General features: G+C 40.5%; 1 protein-coding gene across 1 annotated transcript in view; it reads left to right on the top strand.

Annotated features, from left to right (window-relative positions):
* The window catches only part of PTCHD4 (patched domain containing 4), a 52,930-nt gene that overhangs the window by 22,924 nt on the left and 12,402 nt on the right, over positions 1 to 17,604 (top strand). The window contains exon 2 of the mRNA XM_080389244.1: positions 1 to 17,604. This exon is cut by the window's left edge and continues 18,377 nt beyond it; it is cut by the window's right edge and continues 12,402 nt beyond it. The gene's annotated coding sequence lies outside the window, so the exon portion shown is untranslated.

The raw sequence follows: 17,604 nt of genomic DNA, 5'->3' as shown, positions 1-17,604 counted from the left end.
GTTGGTTAAGATGAAACCTATGCACGTGGGAAGTAAATGTTTAAAACAATCTAAGCCAAAGTACTTCCCAGTTCTAGTATACCATGTATATCTGTAACACCACAATTAGAGTGTTATTGTGAATATGGATGGCAAAGCTACACTGCTAAGGGATAGAGGTACTGTTTATAGAGAAGAAGAAAGAATCATAGCCATTTGGGAATTTAACATTTAGTTTCTTTAAATGTGACACACGACCTTTATCTCGAGGTCACAGCTGGTAATTAATACCATACATATATTCCGGTATTTCTGAATCGTGAAATTCCCCTTGATCTGACAGATCTCACGAAACTAACCCAGGCCATTACCGCTGCAGCAGTATTTGCAGTTCCTGAAGTGTAACACATTTGAATTGTGATTTCTCAGTGTTGACATTAAATACTGAATATTAATCAAGCAGGCACTTTAAACATAATGATGGATTGCATATCACAGGCGCAACGCGATCGTGTAACAGCTGAGTCAGCTCTGGAGCACCCGCACCGTGTTATCATTATATATTTGGTCCAACAGGCAAAGGGATATGTTTGCTGGTCCCTGCAATATGCTGCAGGAAGTGGGATTTTCCCCTTCTTTAAGCAAAATGTCAGTCAAATACTTGCCACAGACACAAAAAAAAAAAGAGCTTGTTAAGGTTTGCACAGGGCTGAATCAACCCCTAGTTGTAAAAAGACAGATCGGTCCCCTGTGGGAAGGGGAGGGGAAGGCGAAATGTCTTTGTTATTAATATTCCTAAATATTTGAGTGTTGATCATCTGCAACATAAAGCTTTGTTATGGCCGTTGAAATTTCATGGGAGAGTGCCGTAATTTCGCAGTTACAATGTGACACTAGAAATTGTACTGTAAAGAGCTATGAATGGCTGTCTCTGCTTTGTAAACTATACAGCTTAGTAGCCCAAGAGAAGGGTTGAAAACAGGTCTAGCCATTTCGGTTTGCTCTTGGCCCAGTTCTGCACTGGAGCTTGCCATGTCCATCTCTCCTTTCAGTATTTTAAAAGGGCTTGCTTTCTACTCTCTGGAATATGGAATAGCATCACCTACATGAGCAATGTCTTCCTGAATATATAGTATCCATGAGGACACTATGTAAAGATATCACTATATGAAGTGTTTATGTCTACTTTGTATTACTTGTGGGTACCTTTAAAAGATGTCTGGAAGCTGTTTGCCTTCCAAAATGTGTATACATGTCTATTTGTGGCTGGTTAACTCAGTCTCAAACCTGCAGAGTTTGCTAATGAGGGTGTGTACATATGTTTTACTACAAAGCTCTCTGCAAGAAGTCGATTCTTTATTATGTGACATGTCTCACCTTTTCCTACTGTTTCTGGTTAGGGGGAGTCAGAAAAAAATCACCTGCAGTACAAAAAGCCATTTGAATGCCAGTTCTAACGTTCATTAGCTGCTTCTGTTTCCAAGGAATGCAGTTTCACCTCTTCTCTATACTTTCTGTACTTTGCCATTACCATTTGCCAAAAATGACCTCTGTGTTTTAGGAGTGGTCAAAGCTGTTGACTGTTCAAGGAACCTTTTGTGTGCAACAGGTCTTGGGTAAAGATAAACTTTCTAGATAAGCAAAGCTTCCAAAGTTTGAACCCAGATCTAAACTTCAGGTGTAGCTAGATCAAGGTTACTGCTTTGACCCAAGATATGCAAGGGCCAACTGTAAAACTGAGATCTAAATAGTTTAGTAAGATTTAGGAGCGGGGATGTTTTAGTGTGGGGTTATGGCTTAGATGTGTCTCTGGTTGGGAAGTACTTACTGACCTTGATTTGCATCTTGAATACATTGTGCAAGATCCATCCTTTTTAGAACAGTTGGATATGAATGTCAGGCTTTCCATACCTATTTTTACATCTCCTCCACTGTCCATGCAAAACCTGGACTGTTTACAGCACTGTGACCCTTGGGTATCACTTCAAGAGGTGTCACAGAGGAAGTTGCTCGTCTTCTTTTGTACTGCCCAGATGTATCCCAGGGATCTCTGTCATGCCTTGTATTGAAGAAAGTAGCATTTTCAAAAGCCATCAAAGCCAGGACTCATCTAATCTACCTTTGGACATTGACAATGTAGATATTTATATCTGAACTTCCTTTATGGCCGTAGGAGAGGGACAGACACTTCTGACCCATTTTACAGGTTACATTAGGAGTAAATGAGTCACACCTTAAAAAAATGCATATTTCTGTCCATCGGTGATAAAGGAAGCTCAGCAACATTAGCCGAGACAAACACAGGCAATGCAGACTCACCCAGATTGGGTGGGATCAGCCCCACTTACAATTACCAAATATGAAATGAAAAAGGAAAGAAAAAAATTTTAGAATTTTGCCTCCCAAGCATCTGTTTTAAGGATAAATCCCAGGAGTAACTGCACAAATTTTGTTGGGTTTGTGAGGCTTTTACACAGAACAGATCGTTCAAAAATTGCCACTGGAATTCCCTTAGCAGAGAACGGTGAGCTAAGACATCAGAAGACGTCAACATTGAAGGTGGGCTCACACAAATGAGCTAGAGTTTGATGAGATGTCGAACTAGCTTCTCTGGCAATATCATGCATGGGCAGTAGCACTTGTATATACCAAACATGAGATATATAGAATACACTCTGGGACTAGAAGGGGTTTTTTATTTCTGTGTCAATGTGGGAGCAGAGCAGAAAACAAACCAGATCTTCCATGGATGTAGCTTTATTACTTTATTTATCAACCATTTTCCAGATCTACCAAGGAAGGCCATTGCAGCTGTTGCTCCTGCAGATACAACAGTCTCTGTGGAGCAAGGAAAACTTTCATCTCAAGACAAACAAACAAACAAACAAAAAGATTATTTTCTTCTATAATTCAGTTCACACTGGAATTATTTGGGGATGAGGAGTCTATGTTTTTAATTCCTTCTCCTCTTTTTGTTTATTGCTTTCAGTCCCTTTCAAAAAATTCTGCCCTTCTCTGCAGCACCTGTTCAGCTCAACCGGAGCTACATTAGCGCCTGTGAAGAAAGGACATAGCCCATGCAAAGCAATTTGATACTCTGATACATGCTGCATATTGGATGTTCATCGCACACTTTTTTTCCAGCTACCACAAGTCCCCTGGGACATTGTACCTATTCCTTTAATGCCTGGTTTTATATATGGTCTGCATAAGCTGTCAAGAACCCTGTCTGCATTTCCTACTTGGTTTGGTTTCATCCCTCAAGGTATATTGGTTTAAATTCGTTGTTGAGATAACTCTGTTGAAGTCAACAGATTTATTGCCATGATATATCTGGCTTTGCATGCTTGCCATCTGGTAAGAAGTGAAGTCATGACGAATGAACTGCTTACATTGTTGATGTGCTTGTTGTACAATATATCTGGCTATACAGCCATTGTTGCATGCTGCATTCAGGAGGCTGCAGTGAAGGTATATTTTCTTTCTGTAATATTTTTCTTTACACTTTACCATGCGGGCTATTTTTACCTTAATTAATCTATTCCTCTGTCTTTTTTATTAGAGTTGAGTGTTCACCTCTGTAGTCCAGTACTTGATGTTTCATAAATTTGCTACCTAACAAAGCAACACACTCTTTATGGCCAAGATAGGTATGGATGCATGGCACCTTGCATGTATAAATTAGAGATTATCTTCAGGGTTATTGTTCTCAGCCTTTTACTTCAAACAATTCCTATTTAGGATGTAATCTGCCACATGCTAATATCTATTTGAGTTCATTTGAACAGCTCTAGGTTTTAAATTGTCTCCAGTAGGAAGGAAAAGAACTGGGCAGGGGGGGAAGAAATATGCAGTAAAGTAGTTGTGTAATCAGTGTTCTTTTCTCCCAAAAGGCTTTCACTCCTCTACTCTTAATTAAGTCACACTGAGTAGTGACTCTACCATAATTAAGATTTATTTCAATGGAGTTATTCTATATTTCACTATGACAAGAGCTTGGCTTATTGTCTTTATGCAAGTACCATGCTAAGTCTCTTTGATTAATTTTTCTGTAATTATAAACTTTAAGACGTTCTTTTTCATTGCAACACTAGTTTTTTGAGTACCTCAAGCTCTCATTTGATGTCCTAGGAAACACTGAAAGGAAGCAAAGTTAGGCAGTTAGTGAGCAAGAGACACATTGTAGTGTTGGGGGAAAGGGATTCTTCACAAACAGGTAGCTTATCCTGCTGCGTTATTTAAAACCAACAAGGCTTTAAATAAAAAATTCTGTTCAGGCTATCTCAGAAGATTAAGGTGAAGTGGAAACGAAGTGAAACATTGTTTAGAGGGTGCTGTAATGAAATTATAGACAGTTAAAACTTTGATTCTTCTTCCATACTATCTTACACAAGCAAGAACAGGGAAGGAAACTAAATATGGGAAGAATCCATCACCTAAAATGCTTCTTCTCACTGCAGTTTTGCATAAAGCGATGTCACAGACCAAGTAAGTGTAGATTGTGCTCCTTGGCATGAGCCCCTCCATGACCTGTTTTCCATGTACAGCAAGAAAGGGATCCTGTCTTGGTTTCACAGACCCTTGGGGAGGAGATTCAGAGCTGGTGAAGAGGCGTGAATGAGAGCTAAAAGGTGCACACCACGCTGCACACACAGGTGTTGCACGCCCCCCATTGTTTGCTTTCTGCCTTCTTATGAGCAGCAACACACCATCACCTCCTGGAGGTACTAGATGTACCTGCCTGGTACTGAGTGTCTGCAATCATGGCTTCCCCAGAATTTGGGATCACAGCAGCTCACAGTCATACACCTCTGACCAAGACGACTTTAGGGATTTTTTCAGAAGTGTTCTTTGAGAGATCCCCATTTACCACTACAGAGCCCCACAAATCACCTCACCTGCCCAGCACTGGAGAGGTGCAATTGTTTCTTCTGACACATCAGTCAAGTAGAAGAAACTTTTCTGAAAGCTTTTCCTTTTAATTTTCAAGGCCTTCTCCTCCCCAACTGTTTCTACCTCCTTCATGGCTAAAAAGAAAAGGATCCATTGTGAAACCTGGATGTTCATCCTACCCATATTGGTGCGAAATGCCATTGCTTAACCACAAGGTTGAGATGGGTTGTGGGTTTTCAGGCCAAATGTAGGGATCTGGCCTTCTTGCCCAGACAGGCAATCAAAATCCTGCTGAAAACAAGTAAATGTGAAGCAGTTCTGAAATTCATCTTTCCTTGCTTGTTTTGTTTCCTCTCTGACATACTGATGTGCCCACAACACTATTCTCATTTTCTTCCTGGTTCCTCATTAAAGAAAATAAAGTTTCTCTTTCCCGTACCCTGAGGCTATCTTTCCTTTACAGCTCAACTGATTTTGTACTTTAATCTTCTGTGTGTGCTCTCAACCTCTTCAAAATTTTCCTATTTATTTTTGAAAACCCTAAGAGCATAACCCTGTTGAAATAAATGGAAGATGCTTGGATGCATCAAAGTGCATCTGGTACAGAACCACCTAATTTATAACAGCACCCAAATAACTAAAAACTTTCTTCAGACAGAAAAGTGTCTGTAAGGAAACTCAGAAAATAATTAAGCCTAAATTTCCATTTTTCTGCACTTTTTATCTCATAATCTACTCTTTCTGGTTCTTTTTACTGCAAGCATTCCTCTTTCCAGCATGCTTTTATCATAGAAATGACTAGCTTTTTGCTGCATTTGTGTCTCAGCAACAAAAATAAACAGGTATTTCTTCACACCCTCAAAAAGAAAATACTGCCCCTGTTTGGAACATTTTGTGCCAAGTTTCTGTTCAGAGCACATTTTCCAGGCTGAATTATACAAGCCTCTGGAAACAAGAATTCTAGTGGAAATGCTGATACAGCCTTAACTAGAGAAAACTTATCGGTACCTCAACGGTGTCGTGCTTAACTTCACCCCCTCTGCATCAGCCTGCTGGATACTCCAGGCAGTATTTCTAACACAGGTTGATAGCGGTCTCCCCATTACTTACTTGCAACACCACTATTTTGGCAGTAGCAGCTGTATGGTTCTCCTGAGCACACCTCAGAGTCCATCCTGCTTATGTGCTAAAATCATGAATGGATTAGCACAGATTTTGCTGGAGAAGGGATGTTTCCCAAGGCAAGGCAGCGTGGCAGCCTTCTCCTTTAACATTGCTTCTCAGTTTCCCAGCTGTATATTGGATGTTGCCCTGAGTTCCTCTGTAAAGGACAAACAGTATCACTTTTCTTTCAACAAGCCACTTGAGAATAGGACATGAAATATTTTAGGTTTAGTCATGGAGAGAAATTTTTTACATGGCAATTTGAATAGGCGTATTAATTGAATAGAGAATTAAAGCCTCCAGGAATAGAAAAATCTTGGTCCAAAGCATTATTCTTTTTTTTTCTTTTTTCTTTTTTTTTGTTTCTTTTGCAATTCTGGCATGATACTTCTCTAATCTTATTTCCTTTCATCAGTAAGGACTGATTTTTTTTCTCATTTATCACACTGAAGTTAATCCCTGACCTACGAAAACATCCTATCTGCCAGAAGCAGACTTTCTTTTGGGGGAAACCTCACTGGTTTCAACTCCGCCTCCAGGGAGATTTTGCAGCATCTGGCACAGCAGCAGTGTTAGAATGTACCTATTCAAACACAGGTCCTCGTTCCTAATGTGTAGACCCAAACACTAAATATGTAAGATTTGTGGGGGGTGTGATTTTGCCTCTACTGAAAAAGAAGAGCGAGGCAGTTGGAAAATTTGGTTCTGTGGCCAGGTCAGCTTTGTACCATGATGTGGAAAAACAAAGAGTGACCAGGGTACCAGGCTAGCTGCAGTTATTGTACCTATGTGAGAAATTCAGAGAGCACTCATCTAGCTGTGAAAGCCTAAACAGTGACTGTATCTAGCCCTGAACAAGAATTCATTCTCTTCTCACTACCTCGGAGAGCCACGTGTATAGAAATAAACTGCAGCTGAACAGCACCGTGAAATCTGACCAAAGTCCTGGGCAGGATAAAGTCAGCTGAAGCACAGAACTGGGTGCAACCACTTAAGGGCAAGGCAGTTACTGTTAGAGGTGATTCTAGGTTTTGTAATGACAAAGGTACTGGAATTTAATCTTCAAAACTATTAAATACCTAGGGAAGTCCCTGGCACAATTTTGGTCCAGAAATCCAGCTCTCTCCCCAGCAATTCCTGGGCACAGTCTGGGTACTGGCATGGCCCAGGGACCATTCGCACCAGGCAGCTTGTTTACAGTCACCTGGGTTTTAGACTGCAGGAATGTTTAATAGTTATGGACATCGACAGACCACATCAGCCTCCTTTGGGTCACAGAGCAATCCTGGCATTGCTTGGTTTGCTAGCAAAGTTAAAATTTCAGACACCCATGCAGCCTATGTTCATACTGGTATTTTACTTCTGAAGATCATAATCTGGCAAAGCACTCAAGTAAATTATTTAGTTCAATCAAATTCTTATGTCTCATGGACTGGGACATCTTTAAATTTAAGCATGTGTTTAAGTATTGAGCTAAATAAGGATGCACTTACCTCTGTGCTTCAAGTTAAATATGAGCTTTGCAGAAAAAGAGGCCTTAAAAGAAAAGGTCTTTTCCCCATAACATACTAAATCCTACAATTATAATAGCCATTTCACAATATGTAGAAAGACTGTGCCAAGCACATATATTTTTCAGGGTTTCAATTTCCCTGATGCGAGACATCTCAGGGAAATTTTAGTGATTTGTTACAGTCATACAACAAGAACAAAACCTTGCTGAGCAATTTTCCTGGAAAAATAACAAGTTATTTGACTCAGAATGAAAATATAGTATTTTATGGTGTTAAAGCTCATTTCTAAAATAAAAAAATGAAACTTTTCATTTAATGTAATTCATTACTTCTTTGAAGAGATATGCTGAAGAAGTGCTGGATGTGTCTCTATTACGGATAAGAGAGGAATTGCTTGATCAGCTTTGCCAATTAAAAAAAAAAAAAAAAAAGGCTCTATACCTAGTGTAAAACTTGCCATGACATCACCTGTTGCATTTTAATTAAATTAAATGTGAATGGTGACAGGAATGGGGCAGAAGTGGAGAATCACACTATACGTGTCCTTGGGCTGCATCTTGTGAGCAACGTTTATGTACACTAGGAAAAGAAACCAAGTCACTACTCCTGCAAAAACAGATGCAATTGCCAAGCCATAAACATTGTGAATAATCCCATTGGCTTCAGTAGAGCCCTCAGCATGTATATAACTACATGCCCATAAGTCTTTGACAGTCTGAGGACTGGGATAACCAGATATTCTAATCTGAAAAGGAGACAGAGGGTCTTAAGCCAGACACTTCCTGAACATCCTTAAAAAGATTCAGTTTACTGATCTGTTTTTTACCAAGAACAATGATTTTTTTAAAAACTTTGCCCTAAAATATAAGCTCAATAGAAACACAGACACTATAAGCATTTAAAAGCCTGATGACAAGTAGTGTCTTTTCATGAAATAAGCCTTCTGTTGATGTCTGTAGCCAATACTTTATGCAAGTACATGAACAGATGGAAAGGGACATGTAAAAATCAGATATCAAAGGCTTCCCCTCTTAAGCTATAGCCAAAGGAGAGAAACAGGTACTGCAACCATCTAGCTCAGCTACTGTAGGACAAGGGCCCTTGCACGCATCTGACCGCAGCTACCGGAGCCGGGGAACCGCCTGGGATAACTCGTTCATACACTTGACAGCACCCATCTGAAGTGGGGTCAGACTAATCCCTCCAAGGCATCTCTGTTCATTGTAACTGCAACGAAAATCGAAAATGTTAAGAAATAATTTTGGGGTGATGCGTAATAATCAGTTTGACTGTTCACTTCGCTCGTTGGAGGGTTAGAGGGGTTATTAGGGCTCCACGACAGCATCCCAGTGACTGGAGCATTACCAACAGTGCAGCTGTGAGCAGCCAAAAGTTACTGCAAAAAGGACTGCATGAAGCAAGTACTGTAGGGAAGATGAAGGCCATTTTTCCAACTGTTACTTACATCCATTTGCACTCTATTTTAATGTAATGCTTGTTCTTTTCTGGTTTGTTTTTTTTTTTTTTTTTTTGAGCTTGTAATGGTCAGCTTTTCTATCTCCCTTTAAGTTGCAGAATTTGCTTAACCTTTTTTCTTTTTTTTTTTTGTATGAATTTAGCATCAGGTGTTTAATTACTGGGATTTCTCAGGTGTAGGCAACTTTACGATGCTACAAATAAACACCGTAATCAATATTGATTTTCCTCCCTCGTAAGGCTCCCTTGTTGCTGAAAACTGTTAATATTTTTCAAGATTGTGCCATGACCATATTTGTATAACAGCCTTTTACTAAGCTTGAAATTCTATACCAAATACTTATGTCTTTGAAAGACTGAAATCTTCAATAAAATATATTACTCTTAAATATTAGAATTTTCACTTTCTTTAAGAGAAAGATATTCACTATTAATGCATGTTACAGGATCATTTTGTCAGGCACCTGTTAACTTACATTCATTTGTAGAGGAATTGAACAGGGTTTTTATTTAAGAGCAAATGTGGAGCTAAGACCTTGGGTAGCACCAGGAACTGGCACCTCCTTCTTCACCAGAGGTGCAGGGCATTTCAGGGTTTGGGAAAGTGGCTCAGAGTCAGGGAATTGGCAATACTGAGCTGGCATATGGTCCCTCACTTAATTTTCAGCTGCCCTGAAGCTATGGTAAATGCTACCAAATGTTTAAGTTTCCCAGAGAGAGCTGACTAGATAATGGTCTCTATAGGACATAATCCAGTTCCTTTCTTCACCAACCACTCATACCAACAGCTCCTTTCTCACTAAGCTGTCCCTCACCTTCACATTCAGGCTTCTCTCCTCCGCAACCCTGGCAGCTCTCAGCTCCTCTTCCCACAGTGGTAGAGTTGGGATGTCAGGCCTTTCCAATGCACAGGCATAGGGCATGGTTTTCTCAGGATTTCTCTGACAATGTCTGGGAAGCCCAAAGGAACCTGCCCACGTTGTGCTCAGCACTACCCCACAGCTATAAGATCTGCCCCCACCTCTGTGCTATCACTTTTCTTGGTCTTTATGGTGGTGGTACTATCATGAGCATCTTTCGTGCCCTAGAGTAAATAGTAAGCTTAGAAGGACACATTAAATCACATATTTCACATTCATTCACATTTCTCCCATCAAGTGCAAATGGTAACCTTTGGGTTTTGCCTTGAAGTCTCTGGCTGTATCCTGAAGTCTTGGTCCTTGGTACCCTGTCTAGAAGGAACCTACTGGACCAAGAGTCTATCCTTACCCATGGACCTGTTTTCCCTTCAAATAAAAAGGAGAGGATGATGCAGGATCAGATGGAACAACCTTGTCAGTCATACTGGAGAGGTCATCTGACCCAGGGTGCAGGCCTGTCCATCTTTGTCAGGCTATGTTCCACAGATACACTTGTTTTCCATTTCTAAATCAATCACCATTTCCCCAGGTGAGTTTTCCAGCTATTGGAACCAAAAGGCACTGAAAAAAGAACACTTATTAAAAAACTACCTCTGCTAGTTGTTGCTGGGGAAACTCTCTTTGGTGAAAGTGGCTAGTTGTCATCTCACGTGGTGATCGTAGCTCTGTTTCGTCTTTGAGCTGCAAACATCTCCACTGCTAAACTCGGGTAATATCGAGTGCAAAAAACAAATGCCAATAGAATAATACTGAAGATGTTCGGTAGAACTCCAAGAAGCATGAAATTACTTCAGCTGAAATATTTTTTGTCATCAAAATTGTGCAGCTCGTGTTGCAAATCACTAGCAATACTACAGCAATTTACCAACTTCTGCCTAGAAATTCAGGACTATCAAACACTGCAACATACACAATGGATATTCAGCTGTAGCAACAGATCAGTGCTGGTCCCATGTCAGATGCCCTCTTTTCAATCCATTGTGCAGGTTCTTCTGGAAATCAAGACAATTAGTTTATCAGAATGGTTCCTGCATGTAACAGACAAGAATCTCAGCTGATATAAGTCAGCCTGAATGGTATAGCTGCAAGTGAAGCACACTTCCTCACTCATTGAGGTCTTTGTCCTCAAGTTTCTGTGTCTGACTTCATGTGGTTGTATCTGAAATGTTTAACCAACCAATTTGCTAACATTGCCATAAGAGTTTCTTACTTTTTCTTCCAGTTCTTTTTTTGTTTTAACTAATCTGGTGTAAAGTACATGATTTTCCCCATTATTCTTCCAACAGATTCTTTTGAAGTGAAAACATAAAAGAGTTTTCCTTGATTGTATCATAGCTACTTACACTTGGGACTAGATGGTCACACCAGCCAAGATGAGTGAAGCAGAGAGCTACTGTTGCCTCAGAGGCTCTAGCTTTGCATGAAACCAGAAAAAGTCAACAGTATTTGAACTGCCCTGAAATAGGGCAGCTAGTTCTAGGTGCTGCCAGTTCTACTTGTGTTGATTTTCTGCTAGTGTCATTTCCATGAGGGATGATGCAGATTTGACCCACAGTGACAGCAGTAGTCTAGAGAATTAAAGTGCTTTTTTCACTGTTTTCTAAGGAATGGCTAGTCCAGAAAGTTCATAGATTGCTATGATTAAGAAAAGGTAGCAGAGAACTGTGGCATGGAATTCTCTTCTTCATTGCTGAGGATATAGAAAAGTTTGACAAAGTTCTCTGTTCATATTCCAAATGAAAAAATTAGTCTCATTTCAACCAGCAAGCCCTTAAACTCTGCTGAGGTCCAAGAAACAAAGGTAGTGTACACCTGGCTATAAGAGAGATACCCCAAAGGTTCAGGACTGCATTCATAGCAGCCATAACATGATGAGGGCTTGTGCAAATATATTTGCTATAAGAATTAGAGAAAAGTTTGTCCCGGTTTCAGCTGGGATAGAGTTAACTTTCTCCCCAGTAGCTGGCCCAGCGCTGTGTTTTGGACTGAGTATGAGAACCACGCTGATAACACAGGGATGGCTCAGTTGTTGCTCAGTCGTGCTCACCCTAAGCCAAGGGCTTTCCAGTTCCCCACGCTCTGCCAGCGAGGGGGGGCACAAGGAGCCGGGAGGGAGCAGAGCCAGGACAGCTGCCCCGAGCTGGCCAAAGGGATATTCCATAGACAGACCGTCACGGTCAGTATATAAACTGGGGGAGCTGGGCAGGAGGGGCTGATCGCTGCTCGGGGACTGGATGGGCATCGCTCAGCGGATGATGGGCAACTGTATTGGGCATCAGTTATACCTCTTCGATTTTATTGCTCTCTTTTTTTTCTTTTTGTTATCGCCTTTTTCAATACAAGTTATATTATTTTACTTTATTTCAATTATTAAAGTGTTTTTAGCTCAACCCACGAGTTTTACCTTTTTCCAGTTCTCCTCCCCATCCCATTGGGGTGCAGGGGAGTGAGTACACAACCGTTGCGGTACTTAGTTGCTGGCTGGGGTTAAGCCACAACAACACTCAATACAAATTTTGCAAACAAATATCACTTCCAGAAGCTCTCTGGCCATGGAAATTTTCTCTTCCTCCCTAGTTGGGTCTGGTCTGGGAAAATTTAACAATAAAGAAAAATTGATGTCAAGAAAACTGCCTTTCTGTCTTTCAGTGGCAGGTCTGACCTGCTGTCTGCAGGATCTTTTGTTTGTAGCTGGTCCCTATAAAGAAGCAGCAATTACTGTTCTAATAGATAAAGTCACTTAGCTGAAGATATTGGGGTTTTGCTATTTTAGCTTATATTGGTACTTATACTGCCCTCCAGTGATAAAGACAGTTGTTCCAACCTATAGACTCATCTTTTGTAACAGCGTACTTCTAGTCTTTGCTCAATTCATACTGAAAACTGCAGTTCTCATTTCAGAATTTATCCAGGTTTTGTCTAAAAATAACAATAATAAAGTTCCGTTTATTTTTATTTGTATTTTTTAAAAAAACCTAAAAGTAAATGCAAATCAATTCTTTGTGAGAAACAAAAGGTAACATGGATTTGAACATGAAAAAAAACAATAGATAATTTTGGACCTACTAAAGTTAAACTGCCACCAATTTCAAATAATTACTTTTTTTAATAGAGATTGACTTTTTAGTTTTAATTCTGCCAAAAAGATATCTATTTTCATTGTTGTTATTCCTGAAAATAACTGCCTTGTACTCTCAACATTAGATTTGTATGGATTTTGGTGGTGTGTTGATTGATGGGCTTCAGATCTCTTCTGAGTTGTTGATTCTCTCCCATGCACATCAGAAATCAGTGTATAGTGTGAAATACGGGTGGTATTTTCATGGCAGCATACAGAGAAATGATGCAGTAGTTGTGAGCATTTGAATTTTCTACGAGCTCATGGCATGCAACAAAACCATGTACATGGTCCTGCAGCCTAAAGGTTTGGCATAGTTTCTTTTCAGCAGACAAAATGTCTCAGAAATATTGTTGGTGGTGCTGCTATAAGAAATGTATCATCTGCAAGGAGCTGACCTATATCCTGGCTGATTTTGGGTGCATGTAGAAGCAACAGAAATAGGGAAAGAGGTTAGCGTATTTTACTCTGCCCACCTCATTCATGATCACATTTAGATTTCTAGCTGTAATCTGCATTTGACTTGGGAACACTGCAGTTGTGCTGATGGCTATTTCTCCATTTCTCCTTTAAAAGAATACAACTACTTCGTGTTTTTTCCTAAGATGCATCGCAGAGATATGACTGCAGCTCGTACAGACATAGCTGAGTTTTAGAGTACGGGATGTAAACAAAACAGTTCTGAGAAGCCAAGTAAATACCTGAGTCACTGACTTGTGCAGAAACCCCTGTTGCCCCCATTATCAGTAGTAACTATGCTATTGCTGTTAAAACTTCATTAAACTATGGCTCTCACACACATTGCACGTCCCAGTTTCGGCTGGGTGGTACTTAGTTGCTAGCTGGGGTTAAACTGTGACACTGCAGCAGTCGGGTTTTGTGCAGTGGTTGGCAGGACAGGACAGGTCAGTACTGCCCTGGTCTGAATCTGAAGCAAATGGCCTGATCTTCCTTCACTGAAGTCCGTGAGAAGCAGCCACTGAATTTGTTAGGTGTAAGATCAATCCAGGCTAAGCAGGTTTTCAACCACAATGCAATGATCAGTGCGAGGTGGTGTGACCACAAAATGCCATTATATGGAAAGGACTCCATTGCTTTTTGTTAGACTGCGGTGGTAATTCTACCAATCCTTTTGGTCTAACTTTCCTGCAACAGTATAGAACAAGAGCTTGAACAGGACTGTGTGACATCCAGGCAGAAAAATTTGCTGTACAGATCACAGTCATTCAAACACTTAACATCTGAAAAGGTTTGCAGGGTAACATCAGGGCTTGCTGGATTTAGGTCTGGTTTTCAGCAGCCAGTTCAAGAAACGATTTTATGTTAACAGAAGATGTGCCTGGAGGTAGCACTGAAGAACAGGCCTAGGATAGGAAAAATAAAGACCTAATAGCATACTAGCAGCTTTTACATTCTTCACACAAGTGGAGCTGCCCTCCTAATCATCTCAATCTGGGCTAGGTTAATTGGAGCCTTCCCAGCCATGAGTCAGTCTCACACGTTTTCTGCATTTTGCTAATTAAGAGAATTTTCACCTTTTATACTTCCTTTAGTATTCAGAGCAGTTTGCCATGGGGTAATTATAATCATTGAGTGATAGGTTTAGAATTTCATGTCTGTGATGGCATTTCATCACATTAAATTGGAATCCCATAATGCTTCTTGAACCGTGATTGACAAGGAGGTCATCTCTATCCTGGATGTTATCCACTGTGTAAGTTTGTGCTTTTATTTGGCATCTACTACATTTTCATTCAGAACTATTGCAATCTCCTTCACTCTTCAGCTGAAGAGATTGGAAACATAGCTGGTTCTTGAGAAGGGAACACAGGAATACTGAGTTCAAGATCCAGGGCATGAGCCCTTTGCTTTCACCCTATACATGCTCTTGTTGGTGTGATTTGGGAGAACTGGATACCAGAGTACTGAGAGGCTGGAAGGAAAGAGCCAAGGCAATCATTGCTCCTCCATTTCCAGATCCATGGCATTTTAAGAGCTTAATCACTGATGTGGTGTGCAAAGCCTTCAGTCCCCTTGGGCTGAAGGAGCAAGTAGAGCAGCTCAGTCTCTCAAAGCAGTTGTTACTTCTTGCAATCTGTGCCATATCACAGCTTACAGCAGCTTTTTCCCTGCACTCCGTGAAAGCTCCTGCAGCTGCTCTCAGGGTCTTCCCAGCACTGCTGCTTCCCTGGAGTAACTCTTCATAGTTATCAAAACTTGATGCCAAGGTCCTGAAACATCTTCTTTACTGCATGGCCAATTGGTTTGCTGCTTATGACTTTAGCCGCAATGACTTGGCCTTAGATACAAGTTTGACAAAGCTGGAAATAGCCAAATCAGGGCATAAAGTAGAACAACACTGACTAATATAAGCATAATTTACCTAGACTCATCCTACACTGTGCAAGGGAATATATTTACTGAATCCACAATCAGTGCAAACTTAGAGCCTTGCAGAGAGTCCTTGTATGCCGAGTAGTGCTGCAATGATGAGAAAGCAGCTTTGCAAGCATAGATACAAAGCTGTGTCAGCATGGCACAGTGCTGGAGCTCATCACTCCTGCTCAGAAATAAGACTATCATGTGAGCAACATCACACCAATACAACTATGTCATTTTCCAAACCAAACTAGTATCTTTAGGCAGATCCTCTACAAGTAGCACTGGTATCTGTAACCCAGCATAGCTTTACAAGTGTAAATATTCCCAGTTTTGCTCATATCTTTCAAGCACAGACTCACATCTCACTGGTGTCTGTGGGAGAGAAGCATGGGCTTATGAGCTTTGTTCATTTTGTTCATGGAGGATTTGAGGAGTTTATTGAACTGTAAGTAGCTGGATATTTAATTCCTTCTGAGGCAGCAATAAAGACCAGTTGCAAATGGGATTTGCTTTGTTCTTTTTTGAGGAAAAAACCCTGTAAAGCTAAAAATGAAATTTAGCAATGCAAAGAAGCAATCACATCATAACCATGCTGCTGTTTTTCTTGGCTTCTTGTTAGAAAACTAGATGTTTCTGGGTACAGATGATAAAATTGAAGAAATAACTCAGAACAAATCAGAATTTGTTGAAGTGCCTTCCTTTCAGTTCAGGTGATGCTAGAGCCTGTTTTACTGGACTTTCAGACAGACTTGAAAACTTGTATCTAAGGGGTTTTCTTCCTAAGGAAATAATGTCAAAGATAATGACTGAGTAACTACGACTATATATTTGAAGCTTATGACTTATAAATGATCATATACATCAGGCTCATATTTCTTTTATCTGCAGATAAGGTGAATATGGCTCATATCTCTCTGCCCCTGTTCTGTTGAACTGTACATACCATAGTCTGTTCTAAGTAGTTGGGAAAATAGGCTCCCTTGAGTGTGTGTGTGGACCAGCTCAAATTTTACCTGACTTGCTTAGTTCCTTCTGTGCCAACAGGACATGCGATTTTGGGAAGCCGATGCTTTCTTGTGTCAGCTCAAAGTCATGATAGGAATTATTAAGGAATAATTATTTATGTTTGAAGGTAATGGTGTCAGCAGAAACAAGTTTGAACAAATCCCTGAAAAATACTGCTAAGCATCTGTTCTCATAGGACTAGTCAATAAAATATGCACCTGTGAAAATACAGAACTGCTACTCTAGAAAACCTCTCCAGGGTCTAGCATTTTCAGAAAAGAGGATTTCAGAGTTATGCAGCATTTTCTTCCAAAGATGCTTGCAAATATCTCTCAAAAAATGGCTGGAAGTTCACAGTCTTCATCATTTTCTCAGAGTACATCTTAAAAGAGAGCATCTCCGAAGGAGTCCACAGCCCTCAGAATATTAGTAAATCTACAACTGCAAAAGGCAAGGGAAAACTCACTCCCTTTCTACATATATAATGTCTAACACCAGTCAACAAAAAGATTAATAGAAATTGAGAGGAGTAGATCTATCTTTAGAGCTTCAGGGCTTTTTTTCTTCCTCTTCCTAGTAATTATCCAAATTTTGGAGGTTGCAGTCATTTCTGTTGGCAGGAGGAATTGATAAAGAATTCAGCTATTTCTTCAGTGTCCTCCTCTTTCACCTATGAGGCATGTGACAGACACTGCCTCCCAGCAGGAGGAAGCAGCTTCTCTGGCTCACAAAGTCCCCTCTTTTCCCCCAGTTCAAACCAAGACATTTCCCATTTCTATTTTTCAGGCCCATGCTCCCAGTCTGGCTGTAGTCTTGGTTTATATCTCCACTTTCCTGGTGCCTTCTACAGACTTCCTATCTGTCTTTCCCTCCTACACAGAGGTTCAAACACCCCAAACCAGTCAAGTCACCCTTTCCCACATAACCCCTGTGCTCTCTGGAAAATGTCACGGGCTTGTGATGGATGGAGATGTATAGGTTGTTTCAACTCCCTAGCTCAGTAGGTGAGCTGCATACTTCATTTTACTGTCTCAGCCTTCTTTTCCCCTTTCCCCCAAGGCATATCCTATGTGATCGGTTATGAAATATGACTGGAAGTAAGAAAGGCAACACTAACAGCATCTCTTACATTACGTGATATGGTTAGTAATGC

The sequence above is a fragment of the Falco punctatus genome, assembly GCF_963210335.1.
Source record: "Falco punctatus genome assembly, chromosome: 5".
In the NCBI taxonomy this organism is placed as follows: domain Eukaryota; kingdom Metazoa; phylum Chordata; class Aves; order Falconiformes; family Falconidae; genus Falco; species Falco punctatus.
Note: the sequence above shows the minus strand (reverse complement) of the source record. Positions and strands in the feature narration are given on the sequence as shown.